We start from the raw sequence: 21,012 nt of genomic DNA, 5'->3' as shown, positions 1-21,012 counted from the left end.
TGCTGTTCTTTGTTTTAAAATCACTTAAATATTCCTCTCTCTTATATAGAATCATCTCTTATATAAAAGTATAACAAAAGGAAGAAAACAAGTTCAGGAAAACTGACTAATATATTCCCAAAGGCTGATAGTTATTTGTCTTCCACGTTCCATACCTATTAATTCCCATTCCTGCAAAAGAGCTGAGTGAGGGTGGGGAGTTATCTTCAAATCTCCTCTTTGGGATCAAGCTTGGTCATTATAATTTCAAAACATTCAACATTAGTTGTTTTACTACTGTTGTCACAAGTGTTTATATTGTTTTCTTGGTTCTGCTTATTCATTCTACATCACTTTGTATAAGTCATCCCATGCATCTCTGTGCTCTTCATGGACCATGTTTCTTACAATATTGTACTATTCCTTTACATTGAGATGCCCCATAGTGTTTAATCACTCCCCAAGTGATGGGAATTGACTTTGATTCCAAGAACTAGGATCTGGAGACAGGTCCTTTGCCTCCAAACCATTTTTTCCCTTTCATATTTTGCTTTTTTCTCTCTAATATGGATTCTCTGATGTTGAACAACTTTTCCAAATTGGCTGACGGCCTTCTCATATTCATTACATTTATTTTTATGGTTAATTGTACAGAGGAATACATTTATTTGTTTGAATCTTTTAAAAAGGTAAATGTTACCATTGTGAGAGAAAAGAAAGGATTTTTCAGAAACATTTCCCTGTCACATATTGCACAAAGGAAAAAATACCATGAAATAACAATTCTGGGGAGGTTGATAGAGAGGTCTATAGGCCTAAATAAAGCTTAATGGTTTATGCTGTTATTGTCAGCACTGTGATAGAAGATTAGGGATGGGATGAATATTAATAATTTTTCTGATTAAACAGTTCTTTCATGTTCATTTTCCGCCAAACATACTTTCTTCATTGCTTATGGTAAAATTTAGAGCCCCAGGAACCTCAGAGTGGGGCGTGGGATGGGAAGAGAATGAAAAAAAAAAAACAAAACAGAAAAGTATAAGTTTAGGAATTGGCTTTTTTCTGTCAAACTTCTCTACCCAGGATAGAATTACTGATTCATTGAGAACAATGAGATCTGTTTAAAATGAAGGATGCAATTTGCCTCCTTTGTAAAAGGAGAAAGTGGGCACCCTGGGGAGAGAGGAAATTGGCAGAAGGCCGTGGCCCATAAAACTTCATAGAATCAAAAAAAATGAGCGATGTAAAAGATCTGAGAGGTCATCTTCAGTCCATCCACTTCTTCAGAGGCTAGCATTCCATCTGGGATCCTCTCTATTGCTTTGTCCAGTCTGGTATTAAATGTCTCTAGGAATGGGATTTTTACCACTCTTCATGGAGAAGACCTTTCTTCTGTCCCAAAGATTATTGCCAGGAAATTTTTCTGGAGGTTCAGTGCTCCTTTTTTCTAGCTGCTCACTAGCTACCTAGTCTTCTTTGCCTTTCTTGATTCCTATCCTATCATCTGCCGTATGTTTCTTGGTTTTTTAAATAATACTTTCCCATAGCTGTTTTTTATTCAAGCTACCTGGATCCAATTCTTTGAAAACTTTCTTTAAAGTCACTTCTTCCAGACACTAATCGAGTTTATTGCTCGTAGCTAAACTCTCTTTGATTTATGTCTTTCTGGTAATAAGATGCTCTGAACTGTATCAGTATTTGAGGTCCCAGTAGAGTTAAAGAGATTGCCCTATTTCTGCCCTTTGATGCATAAATATCTCTAAATCATATCTATTGTTTTTGTTCTTTTGTATTATATTGTCAATTTCAAGCTAATGAGCTTTCAGCAAAGACCTTTTACAAATTGGGTAAATCTCCAGGGGGCTCCATCCTTTCATTATTTCAGAAAAGTGGATCTACAATGCGAATGATACTGAATTAGGTGCTTTTGTGTAATAGTAACTGACAACATACTGTAAGAATTGAAAAGTATATACATTTGATTCTCACAGTAATTTTTCCAGATCAGTGGTACAGATTATAGCTCCAATTTTTGGATGAGAAAATTAAGTCCCAAAGAGTTAATTTTTAGTTACTAACTCCATGAAGTGCTTCATATAATAACTGCATTGACTTAAAGCAAAAAATAGACTAGCAGTATAAATTGAAGGCAGAAGGTATAGCTATAACACAATACTTTTGTTGAGGCCTGATGATTCCTAACATTTATATGTGTGCATTTAAAAGTTTTCCATTTTGCAGGTTTTTTTCAGCAAAACACCATTTTTTCCTTTTCTCCTCTCCCCATTTGAGGTGTGTGTGTGTGTGTACGTGCACGCGCATTGATATTTTGCAAAAAAGAATTTTACAAAGAATAAAAAGAGAATTTGGGAGTATTGATGGAGTAGATTATAAGAATTTCAAGAGTGTATTTATTATCTAAGAAAGGACAGGGGGACAGAACTGCTTTCTTTAGTGGTGTTGTGGATGAGGCCCATTATGTGGGCCATTAAATCTTTCTATGATTAATTTTACTGGTGACTTCATTTATATTTCTGTCCCTCTTTAGTTCCTTGGTATTATTTGTTTTCCATGACGTACATCATTAATAAAAGCAAATTATATGCCCTGTGGCTTCAGTTTTCCAAACAATTTATGAGTACATTAAGACACTTGCCTTGTGTACAACTCTATACAACTTTGTGTATGAAAATACTCCTTTTGGAAAGTTTCCCAATTATGCTTTCAGTAATAGCACATCTTGTCAGTCAATCAGTCAGTCAGTAAGCATTTTTTAAGTGCCTGCTATGTGTTGGGGATACTAAATTAAGCTAAATGACAGCCTAAGCTCTCAAGAAACTTACAGTCTAATGAAGGAGACAACATCAACAACCCTGTACAGTTAAATTAGAGACAGGATAAATGGGAGAGAATCAGTATTATGGAGGATATGGAAAGGCTTGTTTGTAGAAGATCCTTTGATTATAGAATTTTAAAAGGGACTGGATTTTAATAGGAAGGTAGCTTAATCTTTTCATTTACAAATGAGGAAATGATTTTTGAAAGGGTTGCAAATATTGTAAAGATGAGTGTAACATTTTATAATTCAGAATTCTTCTTTCTCCCCAAGTAACCTCTTTTGGTCAATTTATCTTTCTTGTAAATAGGATGCTGTGCCCAACAATAAAATCTTGGTTTGATTTTTTAAAGTTTCATCCATTCTTTCTAAACAGTATCTTATCTCCTACTTAAATCTTTCCCCTCTTTTCTTCTTTATAATAAAATCTTCAGTCATAATGTACACATCTTGAACCATCTCCCCCTTCAAACTCATCTTTCCAAAATATTCCTTTCCTCATGTTATTCTTCTGATCAAATGCCTTCAATGGCTTCTCTCTACTTAAAGAATCAAATTTAATTCAATTAGGCAAACAGTGAATACCATTGAACATTGAATATTACAAGACACTGTCCTAGAAGTACAGTAGTAAAAACAATTCCTGCTGCCAGGGAACTTACATTCTGCTGGGAGCTTGAAGTCCTCAGTTTGTCTTTTAAGGCCTTCCATATTCTGCTCTGTTAAAAATACACTCTTGACACTGAAAATCAGATGTCAAGGAAAATTTATTAAAGAAGAATCTTAAGGAATTGTCTTATCTTAACATTTCTGGCCAGAAGTGGGCCCCACTCCTCTAAAAGTGGGAGTGAGAAGAGGGAATCCAGAGTACAGAAGTGGGAGAACCTTTATACTTCCTAGTGCCACATGGCCCCTCCCTTCAGAGAATGGATTGGTCTATTTCTTCGAGGTTACAATTTTTCTGAGCCGCCCACTACATGTTTCCCTTTAATATGTATAAAACATTACCCCCATCCTCCTCATACACCCCATGTTCAAAAATGGTGGAAAACTCCTCCTATAGGGTGTGTTGTTTAATATTCAATTAGTCTATTAAGCAGGCGCAGTAGTGATTTGGTCAAGTCAGGTCATTGACCCCAACTAGTTTGGGCTGGATCAGCTATTATCTTAAGTTTGAGGTTTTCTCAAAACCACAAGACTCTTTCTGATTGGCTGAATTCCCCCCCCCCCCTTCCTAGCTCCCTAATTCTTTATTTGTTCAAGGCTTCTATTGATCACTTAATTATTCTGTGGAATCTTAACCTTCCTTAACCTCTCATATTCTGAAAACCTCTTATCAGTGTTATCCCCACCCCCCTTTATCTTAAAGTTTGCCACTCTGAGGAAACCTAACTTTTCAGCATTTCTCTTATGCCCAGAAACTACTTTTCCAATTTATCCTCCCCTCTTCCACTATCTCTCAACTTCCATTCCAGCCAGACTGCTCATTATACTGCCCCTTGATCATGCCTTTCTTATGTTTACTTAGGATCATAGAGTTATAGACCAAGAGCTTAGAATAGGTTGTTTCAAGATTAGTCACCTAGTATTCAGCTATCTCATTCAAAAGAAGAAACTAAAGGCTCATAGGAAGTTACTTATATGTGACTTCCCTAAAGTAGCATAATCCAAATTCAAACTTCCATTCTTTAGCTCCAAATCCAGCATTGTTTCCCATCTCTCATTCTGTTTCCATAAGGGTTCTAAACTACCGTGTGATTGCATGTTTAGAGTATGGCCTGGGTTCCCATTTTTGATACTCTGCCGCTGATATTGCTAAGTTAGAAGAGAGCAATGTTACATTTTGTCTCATGGGTTGCCGTGGCCAAAAATCCATCACTTACTGGACAGTCTGTTGATGATCCTCAGAAAACAGACATGATCTGTTGCCTTGCCTTGAAAGCTTTTCAGCAGGGTCAAGCCCGACAGAATTTGTAGCCCATCTTTGTAGACTTTTAGATTCCAGAGTCATCTCCACTCCAGGCTATTTGGGGAGGTCTTATACATAATTATTTGGCCTGCTTTTTGGATATTTATTTTTCATGATTCTGAACATATTACAGCATCCTTGAAAGTCTAAGGTATCACGGTCCCTTCTGTGCATAAGAACGAATATCTAGTTTCTACAGACCTTATGTAGATTTTGTGATTTTTCAGTCATTTTTTTCCTGCATGTTCCCATGCCCTGCTTTGACTCTGTCTGCTGAACACTATGCAATTTCTCTGTTTTTTAATCTTGTAATGTCCTAATATTTCCCTAAGTTTCAGATGCCTTTCCCCTCTTTTTGTTGTTTATTTTTTTCAATTAGCAAGCATTTATTTTCTTCCCTTCTTACTTCCCCAAAACTGGGGGGGGGGACCCAAACAAACCCTTTTTAACAAATGCATAGTAAAGCAAAATAGCTCCTCTTGCTCTTTTCAATCAAGCACCCTCGCTTTCACAAAGAGCTAGAATCCTACTCTCCAGGAAAGCTTTCTTGATGAAATATAAGTGAAGTGGTTATTTTTCTCCTCCAAATTCCTTGAGTGCCAAACATTATATAACATGAGTGTGTTCTGAATACCCAAGTAAATATTTATCTATTTGTAAACCTGAACTCTTGTATCTTTCTGTAAGAACTTTATTTCACATAAACAGTCCTTGAAATTAAATGTAATTCAACTAGTAATTTTTGAGCAACCAACTTGTATCCTGTTCTGCTCAAGATCCTGGGGAGATACAAGAGAATAACAATAGCTTATACATATGTAGCATTTGCAGGTTTGCAAAACATTTACATACCTCATTTATTTTGAATGTCACAATGAGCTTGTGAAGCTAATGATATACTACCTCCATTTTGCAGGTGAGGAAACTGAGATTCTGTTTCTTTGGTTTTTTTCTTTTAAAAAATAATTTTATTTTCAGTCTACATCCTGTTTTTCTGACCCTCCTTACTTCTCAATCAAGAGAACAAGAAAAATGAAATCTATACAAACGTTCAGGTGTATCCAACTCTGTGACTCCATGGATCTCATTGTTTATGGGGTTTTCTTGGCAAGGATGCTGGAGTCGTTTGCTATTTCATTCTCCAGTGAATTAAAGAAAACAGAGGTTATGTGACCTGTCCAACTTCCGAGATCGACTTGAGCTCAGGTTTTTCTGCCCTCAGGCCCAGCGTTCTATCCACTGTGCCACCTACTTCCTATAAAAACATGCACTTAAAACAAAACAAATTTTCCTGTTGGTGGGGTTCCATTTCAGGTACAGTGCCTGGTACATTGCAAGTGCTTAATAAATGCTTGTAAATGCTATTTTATTAAATAAAATATTAAATAAATATATTTAAAAATAAAACATATGTTTCTCTAGTTTAAAAAAATTGATTATAGATTGATAGGCTTATTGACTGAAAGAGTGATTTGGTGAATTGCCCTATATTCACACGATCAGTGTGGTAATATTTAAAACCAGATTTTATTGACTGCCCAACCCAGCATTCTACCATACCCGATTGCTCTCTAAAAGAAATCGTCTCTTTGGATTCATGAATGGGCTTGTGATCATGTTGGGAAGACAAGACTGACACACATGAAACTATTAGAAAACAGTACTAAGACTTTGTAATAAAGTGCTAAAATGATGATAAATCAAATACTTAAGATGTGTAGAACAGATGTTAACTTGAGGGAAGGAAGAGCTTAGCAGTGGCCAGAGCACCAGGGGAGGGTTCATGAAGGAAGGAAGGCCTGGGACATGGAGGATAGTAGAATTGGGATGGGTAGGGCATTAATCTGGGAATGTTCCAAAGTTGAATAGTATCAGTCAATTTGTGCCAAGAGGCAAAAATAAGGTATGTTTCAGGGATGGTAAGGGATAGACCAGACAACTGGAGGGTTAATATTAGAAAGTAAAAATGGATTTCTAGTGATCTCCAGGATGTGGAGAGTATTGAAACCCAGATAGTATAATAAAAATAGCACTAATAATGCTAGCATTTATATAGCTGTTTTACATAGATTATCTCATTTAAGCCTTACAACCATCTTGGAAGGCAGATCTCTTAGAGAAGGAGAAAGAGGCTTGTTCTCAGTGACATATCTATTAAATGCCTAAGATGGGATTTGAATACAGGTTTTCCTGATTTGAAGTACTGGTACTATTTACATGGATAGAACATAGATGTGCCTTTAGGACATCAGTGTAGCTGAGTGAAGCCATATTTGTATCTAGATCCATGATCATGTGATAGAGTTATTATGTCACACTCAGCTCTTTTCCTTAGCCTCATCAATCCAAAGCTTGAGAAATGTGCTGAAAATGAGTCTGCAGATCTGTATCCTCACTAGCTGATCCTTTGTTATATGATGCTTTAGGAAGAGAATACACACTGATTACTAGATTAGAATGGAGTAGCCTGGTAGATGAGGTGGCTGACATTACCAAATCATGGACAAGGGATCCCATTTCTTAGGAGGATGATTTTATTTTGTAAAGAATAAGCCTCCTTATTTTCCCTAGATTGCAAAATGAGGGGCTGCTCATGGTTCTAATCCTCCTGCTGATCTGGCATAGACCTTTGACCTGTTCGGTTTCTGACCTGGACCAATTTGCCTCTTTTTAGGCAACCTGGTGATCCTTGCAACAACAATATTGATGCCAAACTTAATGTAAACCTTTGATCAGTTTAGCCTGCTGTCACTTCAAACTTACAAATTCCATAGATCTGCCGACCTTAACTTCCCCAAAGAGCTGGGTTTATAGGAGTGTACCACTACCCATAGCTCTAGCTCCGTGTGATGTTAGACAGATCATCTCATCTCTGGAGACTCAAACCACCACATCTTTGTTATTTATTAGGTCAGGGATTCTTAACCTGGGATCTGTGAAATTTTGCTTTAAATTTGTTGATCGATGCATTTTTATATAACTTTAAAAATTTTTATTTTTATATACTTATCTGTAATTATCTTACATATATAATGTAATTTATTTGTGATATAATTTTATACCTACTTATCTAATTATAAAATTTTATTTGCAATTACATATCATTTTAGTATAAATTTATATAATTGTTGGTACATACATTTTATACTTGTTTTTTGTCTATATAATTATTTTTATATAGTCATATAATTTAATTTATATATATTTGTATACAATTATGTGTTTATATGTAATTGTCTAAAATATTTTCTTATATTTTGTATAATTATTGATTAATACATTTTTACATAATTCATTACCTTTGTTATCCTGACATTACTAAATCATGGACAAAGGAACCCAGTGTGATGTGGTCAAAAGAGCCCTAGCTTGGGATCCTATTTCTTTGTACCTGGGTGATTTTATTTTGTAAAGAATATGTCTCCTTATTTTCCCTAGACTGCAAAATGAGGGATTGCTCGTGGGCCCAATCCTTCTTTTTTTTTTTTTTTTTACACATTTGCAAACATTCTGCGAATGAGCGCATTGACTTCACCAGACTGACTGCCAGAGGGGTCTATGATACACAAAAATGGTTAAAAGCTTCTGGCTTAGATGTACCCCAAGGACTTTGGCTTTTGGTCCTGTTAACTGATATATTTCCCTAAATCCTTATCAAACTCTCTTGGAGATCAGGGGAGAGAATTTGGGAAGGATATGATTTTGGTAGGCCAGTGATTAAGAATGGTGTCCTGGAGAGGGGAACAAGGTAGGGTTGGTAAAGGAAGCTTGGCAGACTACTTTAGGTATCAGCATTTAAGGTGCTAAATAGCGAGGTAATGCAGGAGATTAAATATTTGGTTGAGGAAAAGCTGAGTTCAGATCTCCTTCACACACCAGGATCTATGTGATCCTGGGTAAATCAGTCAGCCTCAGTTTCCTCATCTGTAAAATGGGCATAATAGTAACACCTACCTCTCATTGTTATTGAGAACATTACATTTTGCCATGGATCTCTCTGGCAGTCTGATGAAACCTATGGACCTCTGCTCAGGAAATTGTTTTTAAATGCATAAATAAAATATGTAAGATTACAAAAGAAAGCAATTATATTGAAATATTGCTATCAGGATATAAAAAAGCCAAATTTTTGATACACTAATATATGTGTAATAAGTTTAATAACTATAGTAATTTTGAATTGATGATGAGCATGAATGATATTTGGAGGTATCTGTAACAACTGTAATGTGATATGAGATTGCTGTAGGGCAGTGGATAGAGTACTGGACCTGGTATCAGGAAGACCTAACTTTAAATTCTGCTTCAGACATTTACTAGCTGTGGGAAGAGCTCCCAGACTCAGTTTCCCCGCATGTAACATGGAATAGTAATTATAACACCTCCCTTCCCAGAGTTGTGGTGAGGATTGAAATGAGATAACATTTGGGAAGTCCTTTGTGCTATGCAAATTTTAGCTATGATTAAAGTGTTAAATATGAGCTATTACTATCATTATATGAAAATATCTGTGATTTCTGTTGGTAAAAAGTCAACACTAATAATAATATGGTTTGTCCTTTACATTAATAATGGAAGGAAATGCTAAATTTCAGTTAGACATTAGTAACAAGTAAGTGTAATTTTTTTTTTCTCATCTAAGGTGACTTTTTTTTCATCTAAGTTCATGGCCCTTTTGAATTCCCTCCCTGGCCTATGTTCCTCTTCTTCCCTTAACCCATATACTCAAGATTAAGAAGTCTTGATCGAGACCAATCCCCTTATTATATAGATGAAGAAGAAAGGTCCCAAGGAAGTGACTTGGTCAAGATGACCAACTAAGTCACAAAGCTAGGAATTTTAAATTAATTTTCTTTTAAATACATTATGTCCCAAAAATCTTAGTGAAGTTTTAAGCTTTGGGATATCCTGTATAAATATAAAAGCTTAACTCTACTCAGTAGCAGCATTAATAATTGTTGGCCAGAATAAGCAATGGAAAACTCAAATAAGCCATTGCCTTCTCAGAGCTGAGTCTAGTGACAGAGACTGATAAGTGTTCTCTCCAGCGCATATAGGGCATTCTATACCTTGTAGAGAAGTGTCCTATTCTGTTTCTTGCTACGTTTCCTCTCTTTTTTCCCTTAGGGTTCATATACTGTTCATATACGTTGTCCTTTTCCAGATTTCTTTTAAGTTAAATTAAACCCAGCTTTTCTTATCCACTCTTCCCAACTCATCATCTCCCACTTCTCAAATCTTAGAGAATAATACTGACTTCTAGATAGGAGTGTTCTGAAATCAGCTCAAACCTCCTCTGCAGCTGATTGTTATTTTCAGTGTGAACATTTATACTTCAGTAATCTGAGTTAACCAGACTACAACACAGGGTATGGAATTAGGAAAGATCATCTTCTTGAGTTCAAATCTGGCCTCAGACACTTACTAGGGGTGTGACCCCTGGGCAGGTCAATTAACCCTATTTACCTCAGTTTCCCCATCAGTCAAATGAAGGAAGAATGGCAAACCATTCCAGTATTTTTGCCAAGAAAACTCCAAATGGGATCACAAGGAGTTGAATATGGCTGAACAACAAATAATCTCATCTAACCTTACCTATTCAACCTAATTCTTGCTTAATTATGACAGATTTCCTCCATATGACAGATCAGTCCCCTCATACAGCTTGGCCCCTTCAGCCTTAATTATGCCTTTGTTCTTTGTTGTTTCCCATCTGGAGAGCTATCTTCTTTCCTTTGCCTGCTTAATTAAATTAAATTCAGCAAGCATTTATTAAGTGACCTACAGTGTTCAATAAATTATTGTAGGTATGTCAGATACAAAGGCTAAATGAAACAGTTCCTGACCTTAAGGTGATTATATTTTACTTGGAGATGATGTTTATTTAACAAATACAAAGTACAGACAGAGTAATTGAAGAAACAGTTAAGTGACACCATAGATAGAGCTTTTTAACTATAATTAGGAAGACTTAGTTCAAATTTGGCCTTAGATGCTTATTAGATATATGGACTTGGACAAGTCACTTAATCTATCTGCCTCAGTTTCTCCAACTGTAAAATGAGGATAATTATATAGTGTTGTTATGATGCCCAAATGAGATAATATTTGTTAAGTGCTTTGCAAATCTTCTTCTTCTTCTTCTTCTTCTTCTTCTTCTTCTTCTTCTTCTTCTTCTTCTTCTTCTTCTTCTTCTTCTTCTTCTTCTTCTTCTTCTTCTTCTTCTTCTTCTTCTTCTTCTTCTTCTTCTTCTTCTTCTTCTTGACAAGGCAGTTGGGATTAAGTCAGGATCACAAAACTAGTAAGTGGCAAATGTTTAAGTCTGGATTTGTGTTCATATCCTCTGACTCTTCTATCTATTGCACTACTTAGCTATCCCTGCACATCTTAAATTGCTATGTTAATGCATTTAGAATAGTAATAATTTCTTTTTTTCCTTCTTTTTGCTGAGGCCTTTGGAGCTAAGTGACTTGCCGAGGGTCACACAGCTAGGAAATGTTAAATGTCTGAAGTCAGATTTGAACTCAGGTCCTCCTGACTTCAGGGCTGGTGGTCCATCCACTGGGCCACCTAGCTGCCTCGCATAGTAATAATTTCAAAGAAGAAGTATATTTCCTTGAAATTACTTGGAAATTAAGCAGTGACTCTGGAATAGGAACATCTGTTTTCAGATCCAATTATTGGAGCAAAAGTGACTTACCCTCCCTGGGCTTCAGTTTGCTCATCTGTACAATGAGAGGTTTGAATCAGAGGTCCTTTTTATCTCTAGACCATGATTCCTGTAAATAGCATCATTCCAGAGAGGGATCTTGAGTTAGGCTTTGTAAGACATTTATAAAGGGCAAAGGACAAGAGAGATCACAGTTATAGGAGACTAACTTCCACGAAAACTTCCCAGTCTTCTGAGGGTCCAGTCTATTTATGAGTAGTTAAAACCTTCACGTATTTCCTCATTCTCTGGACGCCTTTTAGTCTGGGCTGCACAATTTAGTCCAGCACAGTGCTGGGCACATAAATTCAATACCATTCCTGTGGATTGATTGGAAGGAAACAGACACCATCCATGCCTCCAGGAATTTGCAATCCAAACACTCATTGACATTGACAAACATGTAAAAACCCATACGGACTCACACGTCCCAGTGCTGCATGGAGCAAATACGCACATCAACTCAAACAAAGTATTCATGTTATTTACAAACCTTAATGCATGTGTTTTGCTTTTTGTGTGGTAGAAAATGAAGAGTGAAAAATGTAAGTTGCATGTTTAGAAAAGATGGAGAGGAGGGAGACCCACTGCCTTGTTTCCAGCTGGCCCAGAGAGGCAAGGACTCCATGAGGATGGAAGGGAGGGAGTTTGGCAAGTGTGGAAGGGGAGAATGCTCCAGATTTAGGGCATCACTTTGGAGCCAGCATGAACAGGGATGTGTCCGCAGAAATCACTGAGGTGTAGTAGAAAGGAGGTGCCTTAGGAGCCACAAGATCTCAGTTCTCAGTCCAGCAACTGACAATAAGGAACTCTGGGATCTTCAGCAAGTTATTTTTCCTGCCCGGGAGTCAAGTTTTCCTATCACTAAAACAAGGGAATCAGACTAAATGAAAAGGACGCCCCTCTGGTTCAAAACCACCACCTAATGTTCTCATGAGACTCTGGGCGAGTCATTTATCCCATATAGGTCTGTTTCCTTATGTGTAAAATGTAGGGGTTGGACCACATGATGTGAGGATCCCTCCCAGCTTTAAATCTCTCTCAGGGGTTCTTAACTTAGGGTCTGTGGATCTCCAAGGGAGCTGTGTATAGATTTTAGGCCATCCATGAAGTTGGAGAGGGGAAAAAGGACATCTTTGGCATTTCCTTTAGTTATTTTAAAACATTATTCTGAGAAGGGATCCATGGGATATATAGCAGACATCCAAAGGGTCCTAAGACACAGAAAAACTTTTAAGTATGGATCCTTCCAAGTCGAACAGTCTATCTATGAAATCAGAACTCAGAAACTCTGTCTACTACAGTGTCAGCCACCACCAGGATTTCTAGGGGTCAGGCCATGTACTCAGTGATCTGCTCCCTGGAATGGAGCACACAGGATATGTGATATATTCTTTTCATTCTAGCTAGTGAGGCAAGACGACCCTAGATGGAACAGTAGCAGATGAGACACGGCAGTCTGTGTTGATGATTTGTGTGGTACTTATTACGAGGACTGTCAGAATCTGAAGGATAGCAAAGTCAGTGGCTATAGGAGTCACAAAGGAGAGTTACTCACTATAGAACTAGAAGGGACCTAAGAGGTCTGACCTCTTATAGAATTTTACAAGATTGAGGACAAGGGAGTTAAGTGACATGTCCAATGTCATTAAGAAAGATGACAGAGGTGGGTTTTGAGCCTGTCTGATTGCAGAACCAGTGCCCTGTACACTGTACCATGCTCTTTCCCTTGATTTGGGGTTTGAAAAAGGAGCGATTTCCAAGAGGACACCCAATGGGCAGAGCATCCATGTGGAACTTTGGGGAGATTGGCCCTCTTAGAGTAAAATGTATCTGTTGAAAAGTAGCAGGAAATAATTAAAAGATTTATTAAGCATCTATTTTGACCTGTAGATAGAGTCAGACTTATGTCATTTCAGATTAAGAATTGCATTTTCCTTTTCTCACATATTCAGATTTTTTTTTACAGCAGACCTATATAACTAAATAACCAAAATAACAATACATTACATAACAATAATATATCAAAACAGAACAGCCCCTCAAATTAATCAGCCCAGATGCTGCCTCTATGAAACCTTCCCTGATTCCCTCCATGTGAAAATAATTGCTTTTTTTCCTTTAAATTTTTAAGTGTTTTATTTTTTCTAATTAAATGTAAAAACAGTTTTTTTTTTAACATTTATTAAAAATTTTTTGAGTTCCAAATTTTCTCCCTCCCCCTTCACATCTTTTTTTGATGTAGGTCATAGATATACAATCATGGAAAGTATATGTCCATTTTAGTCATATTGTGGAAGAAGAAACAGACCAAAAGAAAAAAAAACATAAAAAGAAATGACAAATAGTATACTTAGCTTTGTATTCAGCCCTCACCAGTTCTTTCTCTGGATGTAGGCAGCACAAATTACTCTGAAATTAGGAGTGCTTACAATTAATTATAGTGAAAATTATGATATTGCTAGAAATAGAGTTTACGTTTTCTGGTGCTATAAAATCCTTAATAGACTGTGAAGCCTTCAAAACAACAACAAAAAAAGTCTTATTTTTCTGTTGGTAAATGTATGGGAGTCTAGTTGTCCATAGATAGATGCTCTGTACACACTGACATTCTCATCTTTTTGTTGTGCTTCTTAGAGAATTGGAATCACGGTCTTATCGTGCATGCCTGTGACACCATTATGAATCTCCTTGGAAGATGGATCTTAAATAAAATTAAGGGGATTCTAGAGGAAATATTGGCCAGGCCAGGCCAGTGAAAATCCATAGGTGAAACTAAATGGTGAACCTAAAACCATGAGAAAAATAAATGTTGTTGGTTTATAGAAAACATTTGTAGACGTGAGTGAATGGTCAATATTTCAACAACTAGACGCAGAAAACTTATACTTATTAAATGTCTTCACTTGGGGGGTGAGGCGGGGAGGGGTTTGTGTTCATGGATGACTGAGATCTTTTGTTTCTCCTGTTTTCCTCATGGCAATAAAGTTGAAATGTAGCAACCTTTCAATATGAAATTTCTCATAGAAGTTATAACCGTGGGTTTTAAGTTTTCATCACCTAAATGTGGAACAGAACCATTGCAAACCTGGAGGAGGGAAACGGGGCAAGGAGAGGGAGGACACATGTGGTGTGAATCAAGGATCGGTGCAAATCGGAAGGTGTGGTAAGGGGATTTCCTGTGTTAGAGACCTACAGACGTGGCGCTCCCTTCCCATTGGTACATTTCATGTGAGGGGAAGCCAAGGTGGTGAAGGAGGGGCAGACTATGTTTGTTGCCCTGGAGGTATTTACTCCTGTTGGATGTCTGGGAGAGCCAGACTCCATGGATGATACAGTATTTAATTGTGTTTCCTTTTTCTTTCTCCTATTGATGATGCTTTATAGGATCCTTAACTTAGAGCAGAGGTTCTTGACATTTTTATAGGTCACCCTTTTGACAACTTTGTGAAGCCTACAGGAACATTTTCATAATTTTAAAAATGTATTAAACAAAATACCAAAATTACAAAGGATACTAGGAATATTGAGATATATTAAAAATATTAAAAAGACCAAGCTCATGGGCTCTAAGTTTTTTTTTTAATTAAAGCTTCTCATTTTTCAAAACATATATGTGAACAATTCCTCAACATTAGCCCCTGCAAACCCCCCATGTTCCAATCTTCCCACCTTCCCCCATGCCCTCCCCTAGTTGGTAAGTAGTCTAATATATGTTAAACATGGTAGAAATATATGTTAAATTCAACATATGCATATATTTATACAATAATCATGCCATGCAAGAAAAATCAAATCAAACCAGTAAAAAAAAAAAAAAAGAGAAACAAAATTAAATGCAAGCAAACAAAAAGAGTGAAAATGCTATGTCATGAACCATACTTTGTTCCCATGGTGTTCCCTCTGGGTATAGATGGCTCTCTTCATGACTGAACAATTAGAACTGGTTTGAATCATCTCATTGTTGAAGAGAACCACATGCATCAGAATTGATCATCATATAATCTTGTTGCCGTGTATAGTGATCTCCTGGTTCTGCTCATTTCACTCAGCATCAGTTCATTTAAGGCTCTCCAGGCCTCTCTGAAATCATCCTGCTGGTCATTTCTTACCAAATAATAATATTCCATAACATTCATTTATCATAGTTTAATTTAACCATTCTCCAATTGATGGGCATCCACTCAGGTTTCAGTTCCTTGCCAATATAAACAGGGCTGCCACAAACACTTTTGCACATGTGAGTCCCTTTCCCTCCTTTAAGATCTCTTTGGGATATAATCCCAGTTGAAACACTGCTGGATCAAAGGGTGTGCACAGCTTGATAACTTTTTGAGCATAGTTCCAAACTGCTCTCCAGAATGGTTGGATCCATTCACAGTTCCACCAACAATGTATTAGTATCCCAGTTTTCCCACAGCCACTCCAACATATGTTATCTTTTCCTATCATCTTAGCCAATCTGAGAGGTGTGTAGTGGTATCTCAGATCAATAGTGATTTATGGCACCTTTTCATATGACTAGAAATAGTTTTAATTTCTCATGGGCTCTAAGTTAAGAACCTGTAGGAATTCAGCTTCATTTCTGGGGTGTGCATCTCTTACTCTGACCCTCATCCTGTTGTCCTATCTAGGAAAAATTAAGGGCTTTTATTGAAATCTTTTGATATTTTTTGATGCTTAGTACCTGGGTAATCTTGGTCAGATCACTTTAATTTCCCTGGGCCTCAATTTCCTCAACTGAAAAATGAGGGGGATGGACTAAAAGGCTCCTGAGGTCCCTTGTAGCTCTAGATCCATGATCCTAAGTTCCTGTACTGAATTTTTGATTTCTGTCCCAGTAAATGACATGTAGTATTTGAGAGGCAGTGTGATATAGTTTATGAACGATTGGCAATAAAATTGGGAAGACTTGCATTCAAGTCTTGCCTCTGACTTTTGCAAGCAAGCCACTGAATGAAGAGAGCAAGCAGCTGGCTCTCTTATAACTAAAATATAGACAGGTTGTCAATATTTTTAAGGGGAAGGAGCTTCCCCACTCATGCTGGGGTCATGGAACTTAAATTCTAAGTAAGTGCTATTCATATTATGATTCCTAGTTGACATCTGAGGAGACTCAGGTTTTGGGAGTAAAGTGATTTGTCTGTAGTCCTACTATTAGTAAGTGTCAAAGATGAGGGTCAGACCCAGGTCTTTGCAGTTTTGCTTCTACTGTGGTTTGTACATTTATTATATTCACATAAGTGTGCATTTCTCCAGTTCATCTTTGATCTCTTCAATTCTGTCCAATTCAACAAACATTAAATAGTTGTGTGACAAGTAGTGGAGATATAAAGACAACCTCCAACAATTTGTTATTCACTTGTGTCTAATTCTTTGGGACCTCATTTAGAGTTTTCTTGGCAAAGAGACTGGAGGGGCTTCTCATTTCCTTCTTCAGTTCATTTTATAGATGAGGAAACTGAAGCAAACAGGATTAAATGACTTCCCTAGGGTTAATAGCTAGTAAATGTCTGAGGCCAGATTTGAACTCAGGAAGATGAGTTTTCCTAACTCCAGACCTGAGGCTCAAAGCACTTTGAACTTACCTACCCAACAAACAAAAAACCAAGGGTTCTCTAACCTAAAAGAAGTTTCACTCTCTGCTTTCTATTCAGGACATCCTTTGATAATTATTTAAAAATTATCATTACATGTATAATGATAATTATTAATTACCATTTTCTAATTAGCATTAATCTTTAATGTAATCTTAGTCTCCTTGACACACTTTCTCATTTCTTCTTTGACTTTGCTTTATGCACCATTCTCTTTTTCCATGAATTTTCAGTTTCTTTCCTACTGCACTGACTTTTTCCCTATGCACATGTTCACTATATTCTGTCCTAAAAGAAGCTGGCCTTTGACATCGATACCCCACTCATAGTATCCTCTTGCCTTTGCCTTACTTTTAGCCTGCCAGATTTCACTGACTTTTCTCCCCTTGGAGTTGGGTCGATGTTCTGGTTTTTTTTTTTTTAATCAAGTGCATCAAATGTGACACTTAAGCTGAGACTCTAAGAGTGGCATTTTAGGAGATGTGCTCCAGGCTGGCCTTGGCAAAGGCACCAAGGCTGGAGATGGAATGACACTTATGGGGGAACGGCAACCAGATCAATGTGGTGGAATGTAGAGTGTGAGAGGGAGATGTGAAATCAACACGGAAGGAAAGATCAGAACCCCACTGTGAAGGGCTAGAGGCAAAAAAGAAAAGTTCTATCTTTTTCCCAAAGGGAGCCACAGAAATTTCTTGAGTAGGGAAGTGACATTTTATTTTAATTTTTCCTTTTCCCCAGTTCTACATTTGTTGTCTAATTCAGAAGAATCTGTCTTAACATTATTGCACACCTGGCCTGTTCTTTCTGCTCTATTTCTGTCACAACTGCCCTAATTCAGGCCCTCATCTCTTCACACTCAGCCTGTTAGAATAGCTTCCTGTCTGTACCTTATTCCCTCTCTATGTTTCACATCACTGCCCAAATAATCTTCCTAATTCATTAGTCTGATCTTATTAAGCCTGTTCTCAAAAAATTTTGCCTGGCTCCAGATTGCCTCCTGAGTAAAGTTTATATTTAAGATTGTTCAATCTATTGCTAATTTATTTTCCAGTCTTATTGCAAACTAGTCTCCTTCAGCATGGTCCTTTCCACCCCCATTTTTTGTCCTGCTTTTTCTTGTCTCCATGAATTGGCTCATGGTGTTCTCCCAAATTTAACTATGATCAAAACCCTCCTTTTAAAACCTAATGTCGATTTTTATCTTTTCTTTGAAGTTTTCCTTTAACTTTCCCTCCCTCTCTTACCTCTGATTTATTTGTAGTATTTATGTCAACTTTTCCTTATACTTCGGTCAGCTAGGTGGTGCTATTGGTATAGTACTATTGGAGTATTGGGCCTAGAGTTCAAGATTCTTCTTCCCAAGTTCAAATCTGGTCTCAGATACTTACTATTTGGGTGACCCTAGATAAGTCACTTAATCCTGTTTCCCTTAGTTTTCTCTTCTGTAAAAATGAACTGTAGAAGGCTATGGCATCTTGCTGTTTCTTTGCTAAGAAAAATCCAAATGGGACTATGAACAGGTGGAAACAACTTAAAAACAACCAAACTCCTGGTATTTATCAAATTATCCCTTCTATCATTTTTTTTTTGTAGGAATGGATTTCTTTCCCTCTATTAAAGTACAGTCTCCTTGAGAAGGCCTATGCTAGGCCTATCCTTGAGTCTTCTAACTTAAACTCCTGCACAGACTAAACATTTAAATGCTTTTTTTGTTTGTTTTTATTTTTGGTAGGGCAGGGAGGTTGATTTGAATCTCTAATTTCCTTTTCCATTCTGGCGTTAGAAATAAACTGACACACTAATGATGTTCACCTGCCACTAATAGCCTTAGAGAATTCTCACAAACATTGAGAAGTAGTGATTTATCCACCCATGTTTCTAAATCTCATATTAATCTCCCAATAAACGTTTATAAAGCATGGGCTACTAGATATGCTAGACCCTGTATCATGTGCTGAGGATATATCAGAAAAGTAGACTTGAACCTAGTTTTCCTGACATCAGGACTGGCCGTCTCATCCACTAAAACATGTTGCTGGTTGTATTAGTCCACTGCCTTTTTTGTGTCTGGTACATAGTAGGTGTTATAGACATGTCAGTTATTATTGTTGCCATTATTGGACTCATGGTAAGAACAACTCCAACCACTAACCAATAAACAATTCTGTCACTGTCCATCTAAATATTAACATAAAGCCCATTATTATTAGGTTTTAATTGGAGTGTTTCCTTTTAGTATAACCTCCTCTGAAGTGTTACTCTGCCACTTTATTGTGAAATAGAGACTCTTCAAGGCAGAACTCAAGATCTCTCAGATTCCAGTAAATCAAACATGGCTCCAGGAATGGGGCTTCTGGGCCTGTTGGCCAAGGAGCAGCTTGGCCAAGTTTGGAGAGACTCCTTACCTAGTTAACTACAAGGTATGAATTTCTGAGTCAAGGGAACCCTAATATATTGCTTTCTAAGTTAGAGAAGAACTGTGTGGTGTGTCAGTTGAAAGAAGACTGAAATCGTCTAACATCAAACAGCATTAAAAGGAAATACAATACGAATCTTGGCAAAGTCTGTCTTAAATGGGATCATACCATTGGAGTTGCTGTCAAGACTCTTGGGGAGAACAACTGTCAAACTGAATGAGTAGAATAGGGGTCCTTAATCTTTTTCTGTGTCATGGATATTTTGACAGCCTGATGAAACCTATGGACTCTTTCTCAGAATGTTTTGTTGTCTACTATATACAGAATCAAAGGAAATGCTACATTTCTACTGCAGGTTAGTGAAAAGAACAAGGGATTTTTTTTTTACCCCATTAAAGCTCACAAACCCTCTGGAGTGTATAGACTATGAATTTTGAGGCATTTCCACAAGGTCAGTCTAGGTCTAACCAAATGGACCAGAGGTTTTAGAACCTCCAGCTTTTCCTTGAGTAAGAGAGCTGTCTCTAAAAGGAGAAAATTGATCGATATCAACAGGTTCACTCACCCACCATCCTGAATATGTACCACCATGCTCACTTACTCATGAGTCTATTTGAGTCTCAGCAGCTAGAAGGTTAAATCTTAGAATCAGGATCAGCTTCTACCCCAACATGAACTGTCTGCCACAGCAAATAATTCTTATATGGATTGCAGTAATGACCAGGCAAACTTGTACACCTTTTTAAAAATAGAAACCATCTCTCTGGTATATAAAATTGGCTCAGAGGACTCTGATTCATGCTTTGCGTGAGTGCATCTTGAATAGCACATGCTTATGTAAAAGTTTTTAAAAGCTCTCTATAAAACAAATTACGGAGCTTAATACTTCCTCTGAAGGATTTGAAAGGATATAAGAATAGCCTTTAAAAATATCCATTTAAAAGATTTTTTAGATTCATCAGTTCAGAGGGCATGAATATGTGTTTGTATGTGCATGCACACATGTGTATATGTGTGAGTGTTATACTTGGCAAGGGTTCAGGAAGGAAAAGAGAGCTTACAACTTGTCTGGGATGTTGTAGAGGGTCTTTCACATAGTGTTAGACTTACATAACCCCCTAGATCCCTTATAGCCATGGTTCTTTCTATGGTTCTATGGTTCTAGAGATTCTTTCTGGAAAGGAATTATAGGGTACTAGCTGTTCTTGGGTTTTTCATGAATTTAAAAATTTTTTTTAGCTATTTCTATGATCCTTTTTGTTTCTGCCAGAACTGCCCACTGAAGCCACTCTGTCCATGATACCCTTCCCTAAAAGAGAAATCAGTTTACTTACATGGTTTTAAGAGAGAGCAGGTGGCCAAAGAGGGATAGCTCCAAATCGCATCATTCATTTCACTTGCAAACCCAAACTATCTTAAGATGATATGTGACCAGTTTGGTTCCATTCCTGCTCTGCCATCCTTGTGAGACTGACTTCTTCAGATCAGATCTGCTGTGGGCAGTG

Source organism: Antechinus flavipes, chromosome 2 (genome assembly GCF_016432865.1).
Source record: "Antechinus flavipes isolate AdamAnt ecotype Samford, QLD, Australia chromosome 2, AdamAnt_v2, whole genome shotgun sequence".
Taxonomy (NCBI): Eukaryota; Metazoa; Chordata; class Mammalia; order Dasyuromorphia; family Dasyuridae; genus Antechinus; species Antechinus flavipes.
This window is presented reverse-complemented; position numbering follows the sequence as displayed.